Genomic DNA, 12,948 nt, shown 5'->3' with positions numbered 1-12,948 from the left:
TTAGTATGAGCATGCTCAGTTCACTCTGGCCTAGTAAACTAGCTCCTGGACTAGCAACTCATCGTGTCTCTGTCCTTCATTTGTTTTACCCACATATATTACATTTTGGCGAAGAGGATGGGATCCCAAAGCCATTTTTAGGGATCATGGAAGGACACAATGTTCAACTGTCGAGTGGAAAAGTTTAAGGTGAATTTGTGACAACTAAACTGAATATTCTTTTGCTATGTTTTACTGTTAATGCTGATGCAGAATCGTTTGTGCTTCGCCGCTGTGTGTATGTATACACACAGCTTGTTGAGTCACTGTTCAATGGGATAGGGACAATCATGGCCGTGCCTACAGGATTCATCGGAAGCCTCGGTTTGTATGACCGAGCTCGTGAACCATTCAGTTCTTACATTGAGTGGATGGAGATTTTTTTTAGGGCCAACAACATTATTGAGACTGATGGTACAGATGAGAATATCCAAGCTCAAAATGAAATAATTTGTGAACGTAAAAAAGCAATTTTTCTAAGAGATCGGGCCAGATGTATACGGAATGTTGACAAACCTACTAACACCAGGGAAAGCGAAGGATGCGTCGTTTGAAGACATTGTCAAGAAACTCGAGGACCATTTCGACCCAAAGCCATTTGAAATAGCAGAGAGCTATAAGTTTGGTACCAGAAACCAAAAACAAAGTGAAACCATCAGTGAGTACATTATAGCTCTTAAATACCTGTCTTTCGTAACAAAATGAATGAGTTAACGGCACAAATAACGACATATGGGTATGATCTTGTGGCCATTACAGAAACATGGCTGCAGGGTGACCATGACTGGGAATTAAACATACCAGGTTATTTAACAATCAGGAAGGACAGACAGGAAGGGAGAGGAGGTGGGGTGGCTATGTTAATAAAGGAAGGAATCACTATAATACAGAGAAATGATATTGGGTCAAAGGAGCAGGATAGTGAAACAGTTTGGGTGGAGATAAGGAATAATAAGGGGAAAAAAACACTAGTGGGTGTAGTCTATAGGCCTCTGAACAGTTGCAACTCTGTTGGACGGAGTATTAATCAGGAAATAGTTGAGGCTTGTAATAAGGGAACAGCTATAATTATGGGGGATTTCAATTATCATATTAACTGGACAAATCAAATTGGGCTGAGCAGCCTTGAGGATGAGTTCATTGAGTGTATTAGGGATGGGTTTCTTGAGCAGTATGTAACTGAACCGACCAGGGGGCAAGCAACCTTAGATTTGGTCCTGTGTAATGAGACAGGATTAATTAAAAATGTCCTAGTAAAGGATCCCCTTGGAATGAGTGACCATAACATGGTTGAATTCCATATTCAATTAAAGGGTGAGAAGGTTGGATCTCCAACAAGCGTGCTGAGCTTGAATAAAGGAGACTATGAAGGTATGAGAGCGGAATTGATTAGAGTGGACTGGGAAAATAGATTAAAGGGTAAGACGGTACATGATCAGTGGTGTATATTTAAGGAGTTATTTTACAACTTCCAAAAAATATATATTCCACTGAGGAAAAAAGGGTGTAAAAGAAAAGATAGCCATCCGTGGCTAAGTAAAGTAATTAAGGATAGTATCTGACTAAAAACAAGGGCATATAAGGTAGCCAAATCTAGTGGGAGGATGGAAGATTGGGAAGTCTTTAAAAGACAGCAAAAAATAACTGAAAGATTGATTAAGAAAGGGAAGATAGATTATGAAAGTAAATTAGCAAAAAATATAAAAACAGACAGCAAAAGTTTCTATAGTTATATAAAAAGAAAAAGGGTGGCTAAAGTAAATGTTGGTCCCTTAGAGGATGAGACCGGGAAATTAATGGTGGGAAACATGGAGATGGCAAAAACACTGCACAATTATTTTGTATCAGTCTTTACAGTAGAGGACACTAAGAATATCCCAACACTGGACAAACAGGGGGCTCTAGGGGGGGAGGAACTAAATACGATTAAAATCACTAAGGAAGTGGTACTTGGTAAAATAATGGGACTCAAGGCGGATAAATCCCCTGGACCTGATGGCTTGCATCCTAGGGTCTTGAGGGAAGTGGCGGTAGAGATTGTGGATGCATTGGTAATAATTTTCCAAAACTCCCTGGACTCAGCAAAGGTCCCGGCAGATTGGAAAACTGCTAATGTAACACCCTTATTTAAAAAGGGTAGTAGGCAGAAGGCTGGAAACTATAGACCTGTTAGCCTAACATCTGTGGTTGGTAAAATGTTAGAGTCCATTATTAAGGAGACAGTAACGGGACATTTGGATAAACATAATTTAATAGGAGAAACTCAGCATGGTTTCATGAAGGGGAAGTCATTTTTGACAAATTTGCTTGAGTTCTTTGAGGAAGTAACATACAGGGTGGATAAAGGGGAACCAGTGGACGTAGTGTATTTAGACTTCCAAAAGGCATTTGACAAGGTGCCACACAAAAGATTATTGCTCAAGATAAAAAATCACGGGATTGGGGGTAATATTCTGGTGTGGGTGGAGGATTGGCTCTCTAACAGAAAGCAGAGAGTTGGGATAAATGGTTCGTTCTCAGATTGGCAACCAGTAACTAGTGGTGTTCCGCAGGGGTCGGTGCTGGGTCCCCAACTCTTTACAATCTATATTAACGATTTGGAGAAGGGGACCGAGTGTAACATATCAAAGTTTGCAGATGATACAAAGATGGGACGGAAAGTAGTGAGTGAGGAGGACATAAAAAACCTGCAAAGGGACATAGACAGGCTAAGTAAGTGGGCAGAGATTTGGCAGATGGAATACAATACTGGAAAGTGTGAGGTTATGCACTTTGGCAGGAAAAATCATAGAGCAAGTTATTATCTTAATGGCAAGAAACTGGAAAGTACTGTAGTACAAAGGGATCTGGGGGTCCTGGTGCACGAAACTCAAAAAGTTAGTATGCAGGTGCAGCAAGTGATCAAGAAGGCCAATGGAATGTTGGCTTTTATTGATAGGGGGATGGAATATAAAAACAGGGCGGTATTGCTGCAGTTGTACAAGGTATTGGTGAGCCCGCACCTGGAATACTGCGTACAGTTTTGGTGTCCATACTTAAGAAAAGACATACTTGCTCTCGAGTCAGTACAAAGAAGGTTCACTCGGTTAATCCCGGGGATGAGGGGGTGGTCATATGAGGAGAGGTTGAGTAGATTGGGACTCTACTCATTGGAGTTCAGAAGAATGAGAGGTGATCTTATTGAAACATATAAGATTGTGAAGGGGCTTGATCGGGTGGATTCGGTGAGGATGTTCCCAATGATGGGTGAAACTAGACCTAGGGGGCATAATCTTAGAATAAGGGGCTGCTCTTTCAAAACTGAGATAAGGAGAAACTTCTTCACTCAGAGGGTGGTAGGTTTGTGGAATTTGCTGCCCCAGAAAGCTGTGGAAGCTACATCATTAAATAAATTTAAAACAGAAATAGATAGTTTCCTAGAAGTAAAGGGAATTAAGGGTTACGGGGAGCGGGCAGGAAATTGGACATGAGTCTAGGTTCGGAATGGTCATGGCCCTGTGGGTAGTGGAGTGCGCCCAGGGGCCGTGTAGCCTGGTTCTGCTCCTACTGTGTTCTAATTCTGTGTTAGATTTCAGGAGATGGTTTTATTCCTGTTCCTGGCTGGGGTGGAGATCGCCTTTACAGAAGGTAAGTACTGTAGAAAATATAGTGACAGAGTGATCTCCTGGAAGAATTTCGATCGCCTAGATGGGTCGGAGAGGAATTTCCCAGATTTTTTTCTCCCAAATTGGCCATTGGGTCTTTTATCTGGTTTTTCGCCTCTCCCGGGAGATCACATGGGTTCGGGTGGATGCAGAGTGATAGAAGATTTGAGGTTAGGATCAGATCAGCCATGATCTTATTGAATGGTGGAGCAGGCTCGAGGGGCCGATTGGCCTACTCCTGCTCCTATTTCTTATGTTCTTATTGTTGAGTCTGTGTTTCCAAATGTAGTTATGCTGAATAACTGGACACAGACTACAGAAATAATTAAACAGGTCTTTAGTAATTGATGGTCAGGGCTGAACTGGAATACACTTTGCTCCACAGGGTTTATATACCGGTGTGGTCACCACCGGTACTACAATGTACAGGAGCCATCAAAAAGTAGTCCATCACCTTAAGGTATCCTCTTAAGGTGGTACAGGTTACATACACTACAATTCCTCCCCTTTTAGCTTAACAGTGTACACCCCAATTTAAACATTACATGGATAACATATATACAACTTTCACACAAAACTGTTCGAAGATTCAGTCTCTGAGGAGGCCTCCTGATCCGGGCCGGATAACGCCTTTCAGGGGTCTCTGGTTCTCGTTGCTGGGGTGACTCATCCATTTGATCTCCTATGGATTGAACATCATCATGTACGTTCGAGTCTGAGGTAGATGCCACAGGCTCAATAACTTCTTCAACTGGTGTCTCTGCCGTAGACATGGGGTCGACCCTTGTTCTCGATTCCACAAGTTGGTCAGCATGACGTTGTATTACGTTCTCTCCAACGTCTACCGTGTACATCAAAGGTCCTTGTCGGGCACGAATTGTTCTGGATTGCCATTTATCATTCCTATAGTCCCTGGCCAACACTGGTTGTCCTATTTCGAAACTCCGAGTGGCCTTGTTATTTACGTGCTGGAATTGCTTGTTTTCGACTTCCCTACGCACATTGGGTTTTAACAAATCCAACCGGGACTGCAACCTCCTGTTATAGAACATTATGGCAGGGCTTTGATTTGTCACTGCATGCGTGGCGTTTCGATATGCCATCAGGAAATTGTCCACCTTGTGTTGTAGAGGAATATGGTCTTCGCTCATGGCCTTTATCGCCTTTTTGAACGTTTGTACAAACCTCTCGGCCAACCCATTTGTAGCCGGATGATATGGGGCAGATGTATAGTGTTTCACCCCATTCGTTTTCATGAATTTCTGGAATTCTTCTGACACGAACTGTGGTCCATTGTCTGAACATATTTGTTCCGGCAACCCATTCCTTGCAAATATGGTTCTTAGAACTGCGATCGTCTTTTCAGAGGTAGTGGTCGACATCTTAATCACTTCTGGCCATTTAGAATGTGCGTCTACTGCTATCAAAAACATGGAATCCATGAATGGACCTGCAAAGTCGATATGCACACGTTGCCATGGGGTTGAAGGCCATTCCCACGGATGCAGCGGTGCAATTGGAGGTGCGTTTTGAACTTTTTGGCACCCTGAGCAGCTTTTAGTCAGATCCTCTATTTGTTTGTCAATACCTGGCCACCACACATAAGCCCTAGCAAGGCTTTTCATCTTGACTCCCCCCAGATGACCTTCATGCAATTCCTTCAGAACTCGCTCCCTTAATTTAGGAGGAATAATCACCCTTGTTCCATACATCAATGTTCCTTGACAGACGGACAGCTGTTCTCGTCTGGCTGAGAATGCTGGTAACAGTGGGTCGCCATGTGCTGGCCATCCCTTCACTGTCAAATCGTAGACCCGAGACAGTGTCGGGTCATTTCGGGTCTCTCTCTCAATACCCGCATTGGTGACTGGTAAGCATTCGATGATGGTCGAGTGAAATATCTCGACAGGGTCAACTGCCGGTGCCTCTTCCGCTGTAGGTAGTGGCAAGCGCGACAGCCCATCAGCATTACCATGTTGCTTTGTACCTTTGAATTCAATATCATATTGATGTGCCCCTAGGAAAAGGGACCATCTCTGAAGCCTCTGCGCCGTCATAACCGGAACACCCTTCTTAGGGTTAAAAATGGAAACCAACGGCTGGTGATCTGTCAGCAGCGTAAACTTTTGGCCTTGCAGGTAATGGTTAAATTTCTTGACTCCCCACACGAGGCTGAGAGCCTCCCTATCTATCTGAGCATAGTTGCGCTCTGCGGAGGTCAATGATCTGGATGCGAACGCGACTGGCCTTTCCAAGCCATTTGGAAACTTATGTGAGAGCACTGCCCCGATACCATATGGAGAAGCATCACAAGCTAAGCGAATAGGCAGCGTTGGGTTAAAGTGAGCCAACACTTCCTTAGAGGTGATCAGTGCCTTGCTTTTTTGAAAAGCCCGCTTACAATCATCGCTCCACTTCCATGGTATTCCCATTTGCAAAAGAGTGTTCAGCGGGTGTAACACCGTGGATAAATTTGGAAGAAACTTGTGGTAATAATTAACCAACCCAAGGAATGACCTCAACTGGGATACATTTTCCGGAGCGGGAGCTTTCACAACAGCTTCGATCTTGTCAGGTGACTTATGGAGCCCCTCCTGGTCAATGACGTGGCCGCAGTACGAGATTCGCTTTTGAAAGAACTCACATTTCTGGCGATTAACTCTGAGCCCATATTCTTTCAATCTGGTGAGCACCTGCTCCAAATTCGCGAGGTGATCCTTATCATCATCTCCTGTAATCAGAATGTTGTCCAGGTAGCATTGTGTGCCTGGAATTCCCTGCAATACCTGCTCCATGGCCCTTTGCCAAATCGCTGGAGCCGATGCCACTCCAAAAACCAGTCTATTATACCGATATAAGCCCTTATGTGTGTTGATCGTGAGATACTGGCGTGACGCTTCATCAACTTCCATCTGTAGGTACGCCTGCGCCAGGTCTATCTTGCTGAAGTGTTTCCCGTGAGACAGCGAAGCGAAGATATCTTCAATCCGCGGAAGCGGATATTGCACCGCGTGAAGAACCGGATTAACAGTGATCTTGAAATCGCCACGGATGCGAACCTTCCCAGGTTCCCCCGGCTTGTTGCTCAACGAACGCTTCATGACAGGAACAATGGGTGTGGCCCATTCGCTCCAGTCCACCTTTGACAGTACTCCTGAACGTTCTAGCCCTTCCAGCTCTGCTTCCGCAGCAGGTCGTATCGCATAAGGTACCGGCCTGGCTTTGAAAAATTTTGGGTTTGCATGTTCTTCAACCTTGATGTTTGCCGTAATTCCTTTCAGTGTTCCCAGTCCCTGTTGGAACACCTCCTTAGCATCGTCCAATATTTTGGACAGTCGTTTAGGTTTGACGTCGTCCTCTTTACAGGAATCTACAGTCAGTGCTTGTATGGAACGCCAGTCCACATTTATTCTCCGGATCCATTCCCGCCCCAGTAGTGGTGGACCTCCATCAGGTAACACATACAAGTCCATTTCCTGACTTTCTTTACCATTGTAGATCACATTTACTTTTATCTTTCCGATGGGGTATACTATTTGCCCCGTGTATGTTTTCAATACAATCTCCGTATCCCTCAGGAGAATGTGCGAGAATAACCTTTTGTAATCTTGCTTATTCATGACCGTCAATGCCGATCCAGTGTCCAATTCCATCTTCACTTGGACTCCTGCTATCCGAAGCATGACCCAGATAGTTTGGTGGTCTGCTGTGTTACCCACATTATGTATTTTTAGACAACCCAGTTCCTTACTGCTGGAGTCTGAATCCATCTTCTGTTCATCCGAACTGTTCTCTGTCATCTTGTGTACTTTTTTGTACTTCTCCTGCGGCGACTTTTTGCTGCTGGTCTTCTTTCCTGACCGGCATACTCTCGCTATGTGACCAAGTTTGCCACATCGCCTGCATTCTTTATCTTTGAACCAGCACTGGTTCTGGTCATGCGTTGTCCTTCCGCAATGATAGCACTTTACTGCGCCCAATGCCATTTCATTGGTGCTGAATTCCAATGGCCTTTGCTGTATCGCTGCAGCGCCTCGTGCTGTTGCCTCGTGCGATGCTGCAATGCTGAAAGCTTTGTCCAGCGTAAGATCCTTTTCCTCTAGCAATCGCTTCTGGGTTCCTTCCCTTAGGAGCCCACACACAAACTTATCTCTCAGTGTGTCTGCTAGTCCTGTACCGAACTGACAGTACTTTGATAACTTGCGCAGTTCGATTAAGAATTCAGCATTGCTTTCCTCTTTAAGTTGAATTCTTTTGTAGAATTTAAATCGTTCCGCTATCAGCAGTGGCGTGGGGTTTAAATGTTCTTGCAGGATAGTAACAATATCCGCGAAACTCTTTCCTACCGGTTTATCTGGTGTTACAAGGTTACTTAATAACCCGTACATCTTCGCACCCATTGGGTTTAATAGGGTTAGTGCTTTCTTATCCTCCGGTACCTCATTCGTTGTACAGTAAACTTCGACGCGTTCCACATAAGTGGCCCAATCTTCCACATCGCTATCAAAAGCAGTGATGTTACCCGTTTTTGGCATCCTTGTTGAGTTTCCTTTCCTTCAGATATGATTCTTTTTTTTATTTTACTTTTTTTTCAAAATGGCGGCTTCCCGCGCTTGGCGGCTTTTCCCGCGCTTGTCTTCTTCCCCCGCCGACTCAAAATGGCGATTACCGCGCTGTTGCCGTTCTCGCCTCCCAGCGGTCCTTTATTTTCCCCTACGCTGCTGCTCTTGTTCCCCGCCGCTCCCGCGGTCCTTGTGGACATAAACGCTTTTCTGGCTGCTGCGCGTCTCTGCCCCGATTGCAGTCCGGCCCCTGACACCGGCTGCGGTCGTGTTCTCCGCCCTTTTCGTCGTTTCCCTCCCCTTCTCTTACTGACAACTCGGCCGACTTCCCCCCCGTGCCGCTCGATCGGGCTTACCCGCCGCTGTCGTCGAAGGGATGTTCGCTGATGTTTGACTTCGTGGCCAGAAACCAACCCGGGTTCCCGATTGCCTCCCGTGCTATGCAGTGCCCAGCAGGATGTTGAGGGTGGATGTCCTTGATCGACGCCCATTTCAGAGGCGAAACTTCCTTTGATGCAACTGCCGCTAGGTAAGATCAGACTCGTCGCCACTGTTGAGTCTGTGTTTCCAAATGTAGTTATGCTGAATAACTGGACACAGACTACAGAAATAATGAAACAGGTCTTTAGTAATTGAGGGTCAGGGCTGAACTGGAATACACTTTGCTCCACAGGGTTTATATACCGGTGTGGTCACCACCGGTACTACAATGTACAGGAGCCATCAAAAAGTAGTCCATCACCTTAAGGTATCCTCTTAAGGTGGTACAGGTTACATACACTACACTTATGTTCTTATGTTCTTATGCATTGTAATTTCGGCACATTTTTGGATCGTGCATTGCGAGATAAGTTTGTGTGTGGACTGGTGGATGAGTGCACACAGTCCAAGTTACTGAACACACCGAACGGAATCTGGTGGCAATGCAAAGCAGCGACAACAAAAGGGAGGAGTTCACAATATTGGAGTGAACACACCTGATGTTGAAGAACGAGGCATCTACAGTATTTATGCCACTAACAGCAACACTTGCAGTCGTGAGAAAGACTTCCATACAAAACTTTTGATCAATGACCAATATATTGATATATGCATTGACACGGCAGCAGACTGCTCTATCATGAGTAAAGACACATATGAGAGTAAGTTTAATCAATTACCACTTACAAAGAGTACCGAAGAAATCCTAGAGACATGTGGACAAATGGAATGTACAGTTCAGCACAATGGCCAGTCAGTAAAGCTGCCTACTATTGTAGCGAGCTACAACAACAGGCCAACCCTCATGCGCAGACTGGTTGAGAACGTTGAAACTAGACTGGAAAAACGTTTTCAGTGCAGATGCTTTAAAGAAGCGACTTGACACAATGCTGAACAAGTATAAAATCATGTTCTCAGACAGTTATGAGGGCATCTCTGGGTATGGCGCGCATATCCGCATCAAGTCCAATACGAAGTAAGGCAAGGCTGGTTCCCTATGTGTTGAAAAGTCAGGTGGAGGAAGAGCTTGAGAAACTGAAAGAGAACGGAGTGCTAGTAAAAACTGACAAAAGTGAATGGGCTACCCCGATTGTGGTAGTGTCCAAAGCAGACAAAACTGTATGCTTGTGCGGTGACTACAAAGTTACTATCAACCAAACAGTTGACGATGAGCAGTACCCGTTACCTACATCACAAGATTTGTATGCAGCACTCTCTGGGTCAAAGGTTTTCTCCAGGCTTGACCTGTCGCACGCTTACACTCAGCTGAATGTTGAGAAAGCGAGTCAACAGTGTAAGGGGGGTTATCTTACACCCAGGTAGTCCTGGGTACCTCAGGCTGATGTACAGTCCCTGAGGAGTTTGGGGCTTTTGACTGTTTATAGCAAATCACAGTCCTCAGAGAATTTCTCTGAGTAAGTGCTTCTTGGTTGTTTATACCAGATACAACCCCAGGCAGAGTTTCAGCCTGTCCCACTTAATCTAACTGCTCATTCCCAATTGCAGCTCATCCCCCAAATTACTGGCATGAGGTTTTGAATCCCACTTCCCCCACTACTGTTCTACAACGCGAATTACAGCTTGGACATTTGTGACAGATTCAAATTGCAGTAACCAGAAGCAGACACCGGATAAAAGATACAACTCACTTTTATTGGACACGTAAAACACAAGCAAGGCAATAATCTCAGTACCGAACTCCACACAGCACTTCCCACTGAAAGTTCCTTGATGTCTTTAAACCTGAACAAGTTCTTAAAACAGCACCTTAAACATAGAACTTTAAACTTAACCAATCGTTCTGGGAAGGGAAAACATAGGGTGAAACCGAACTAAAATGACCTTAAACCCTATTCCTATTACCACAAGCCTCCCATCCTCCTATCACTAAGTGGGGTGATCCTCATTGAGGAAAGCTCATACTCACAGTCCCCTTTCGTACGGTTTTGAAAACGCTTTCGGTCCGGAACAGCGCGCTTTTCCTTTGTCTTGTTTGGCTTTGGAAGCTCCTGGCTCTGACCAGTCTGTTCCCTCTTTGTGAGGTTTGTTTTGGGTTGAGCTCTTGCCCTGTAGAGGTGTTGCATCTGGTGTTTTGGGTTGGGGTGACCAGGGCCTTTAGATGCTAATGGCCCCCAGTTCACCCTTCCTTCTGGAATGTTCTGTCGGTTGAGAATGATGTGTTGCCTTTTTAAAGAATTTTTTTTTCATGGGATCCAAAAATTCCTCCTTTTCCGGGGACCCCTTCCAACTCTGGGTAGAGGTTCTCGTATGGCCTCTCCCCAACTGGGAGACCCCCACCTTCCCCTCAGCTTAAACTAGAAATTACCACGCACACACATTTCAAAATCACACAGTTTAAACAGGTTTCTGGGGAAATGCCCCTTTCTTAGCTCGGGCAATCCGCAGCTTTCTGGGACCCTGCTGTGTCCTTGGGATCCTTGTGACCCTTACAACAGTATCTCACTATCAACACACACAAGGGACTGGACTCATACACCAAGCTGCCATATGGTATAAATGGTGTGGAGATGCCGGAGTTGGACTGGGGTGGACAAATGTAAAAAGTCACACAACACCAGGTTATAGTCCAACAGCTTTATTTGAAATCACAAGCTTTCGGAGCGCTGCTCCTTCTTCACCTGAAGAAGGAGCAGCGCTCCGAAAGCTTGTGATTTCAAATAAAGCTGTTGGACTATAACCTGGTGTTGTGTGACTTTTTACATATGGTATAAAGCCCTCTCCCAAAATCTTCCAGGCTACAATGGACTAAGAGTTTGCAAGGAATTCCAAATTGATTATGCAATCAAGACGATGTGCTGATTGCAACAAGCAGCGAGGAAGAAAATCTAGAAGTGTTAGATTTAGTGCTTCAAAGGTTGAATTCCCACAATGTCAAATTGAAAAGGAGCAAATGTGCTTTTGTGCAGCCCGAGGTTGTGAACCTTGTTCTGAAAGTTGATGCAAATGGCTTGCAACCAGTGAAGGAAAAGGTTGATGCTGTCATCAATGCTCCAAAGCCACAGAACATGTAATGCTGGGAAAGGTGGAATCATAGTTTTGTTGTATTTGAGAGGGGACTATGCATTTTTTTAAGGGGAAAGCAGTGTATTATCACATGGTTTGTCACATGGTTTAGTATGAACATGCTCCATTCGCTCTGGCCTAGTAAACTAGCTCCTGAACCAGCAACTCATTCTGTCTCTGTCCTTCATTTGTTCTACCCACCTATTTTACACCGACAAAGCCAGAAAGGTGTACTGCGTTTGGGGGTGGGACATCGCATCGTTTCCCCAACTACACGGCACCAGCAATTTAACGACATGCACGCATGTCGGTTGAGGACTCTCAGCGCCGGCACATACTCAGAGAATTTGGGCTACTGTTCTTGCTGAATTCTTTTAAACTCCTGTAGTTTGCAGTGTGTTTTATCCAGTGACCTGCCTCACCTTCACAAGCACACATCGGTCCTCCTGGCAAAGTCACATGTCCATCCCCGCATTCAATTACTTTATCTTCACGATAAGCTGTTTTCCAATAAAAGGTTTCCTGTCTCTAACAAAAACACAAACCAATCAGCAGAAGAGTGAACTTTGAAGCCCAGTAAATAATTAGCAGCAGTTAACAAGGGGAGAACTGAGAAAATTATAATTTTAAAACACATCTGATTCTAGTAAAGGGGAATGGCACTGACTTAACTTGTCGCATAATCCTAAACATTGTAAAAAAAGAAAAATAGACTAGCATTTGTATAGTGCCTTTCATAACCTCAGGACGTCCCAAAGCACTTTACAGCCAATGAAGTACTTTTGAAGTGTAGTCACTGTTGTAATGTAGGAAATGCAGCAGCCAATTTGCACTCAGCAAGGTCCCACAAACAGCAATGAAATAAATGAACATTTAATCTGTTTTAGTGATGTTGGTTGAGGGATAAATATTGGCCAGGACACCAGGGAGAACTCATCTGCTCTTCTTCGAATCGCTGGATTGCTCTTCAACCTTTACCCAACCTCCACGCAGACATTGGACTCTCTGCTGACCATGCAGACCCCGGATTACTCTCCAAACCTTTGTCTGATCAGGGGTCTAGTCTGACTGAACCATTTCCCCGGACAAAATCTGGTAGCGGACTCCTATCCTTACTGTTTAATGTTACTGTTTCTAACCTCTATAGAGGTGAGGGTGAGTTCAGGTGGAGGATGACATCAATGAGGATGAAGGGTGTC

The sequence above is a fragment of the Somniosus microcephalus genome, chromosome 20 (genome assembly GCF_052327205.1).
Source record: "Somniosus microcephalus isolate GS21.2 chromosome 20, FLI_Smic_1.0, whole genome shotgun sequence".
Classification (NCBI taxonomy): Eukaryota; Metazoa; Chordata; class Chondrichthyes; order Squaliformes; family Somniosidae; genus Somniosus; species Somniosus microcephalus.
The sequence above is the reverse complement of the archived record's forward strand: the minus strand, read 5'-3'. Positions refer to the sequence as shown.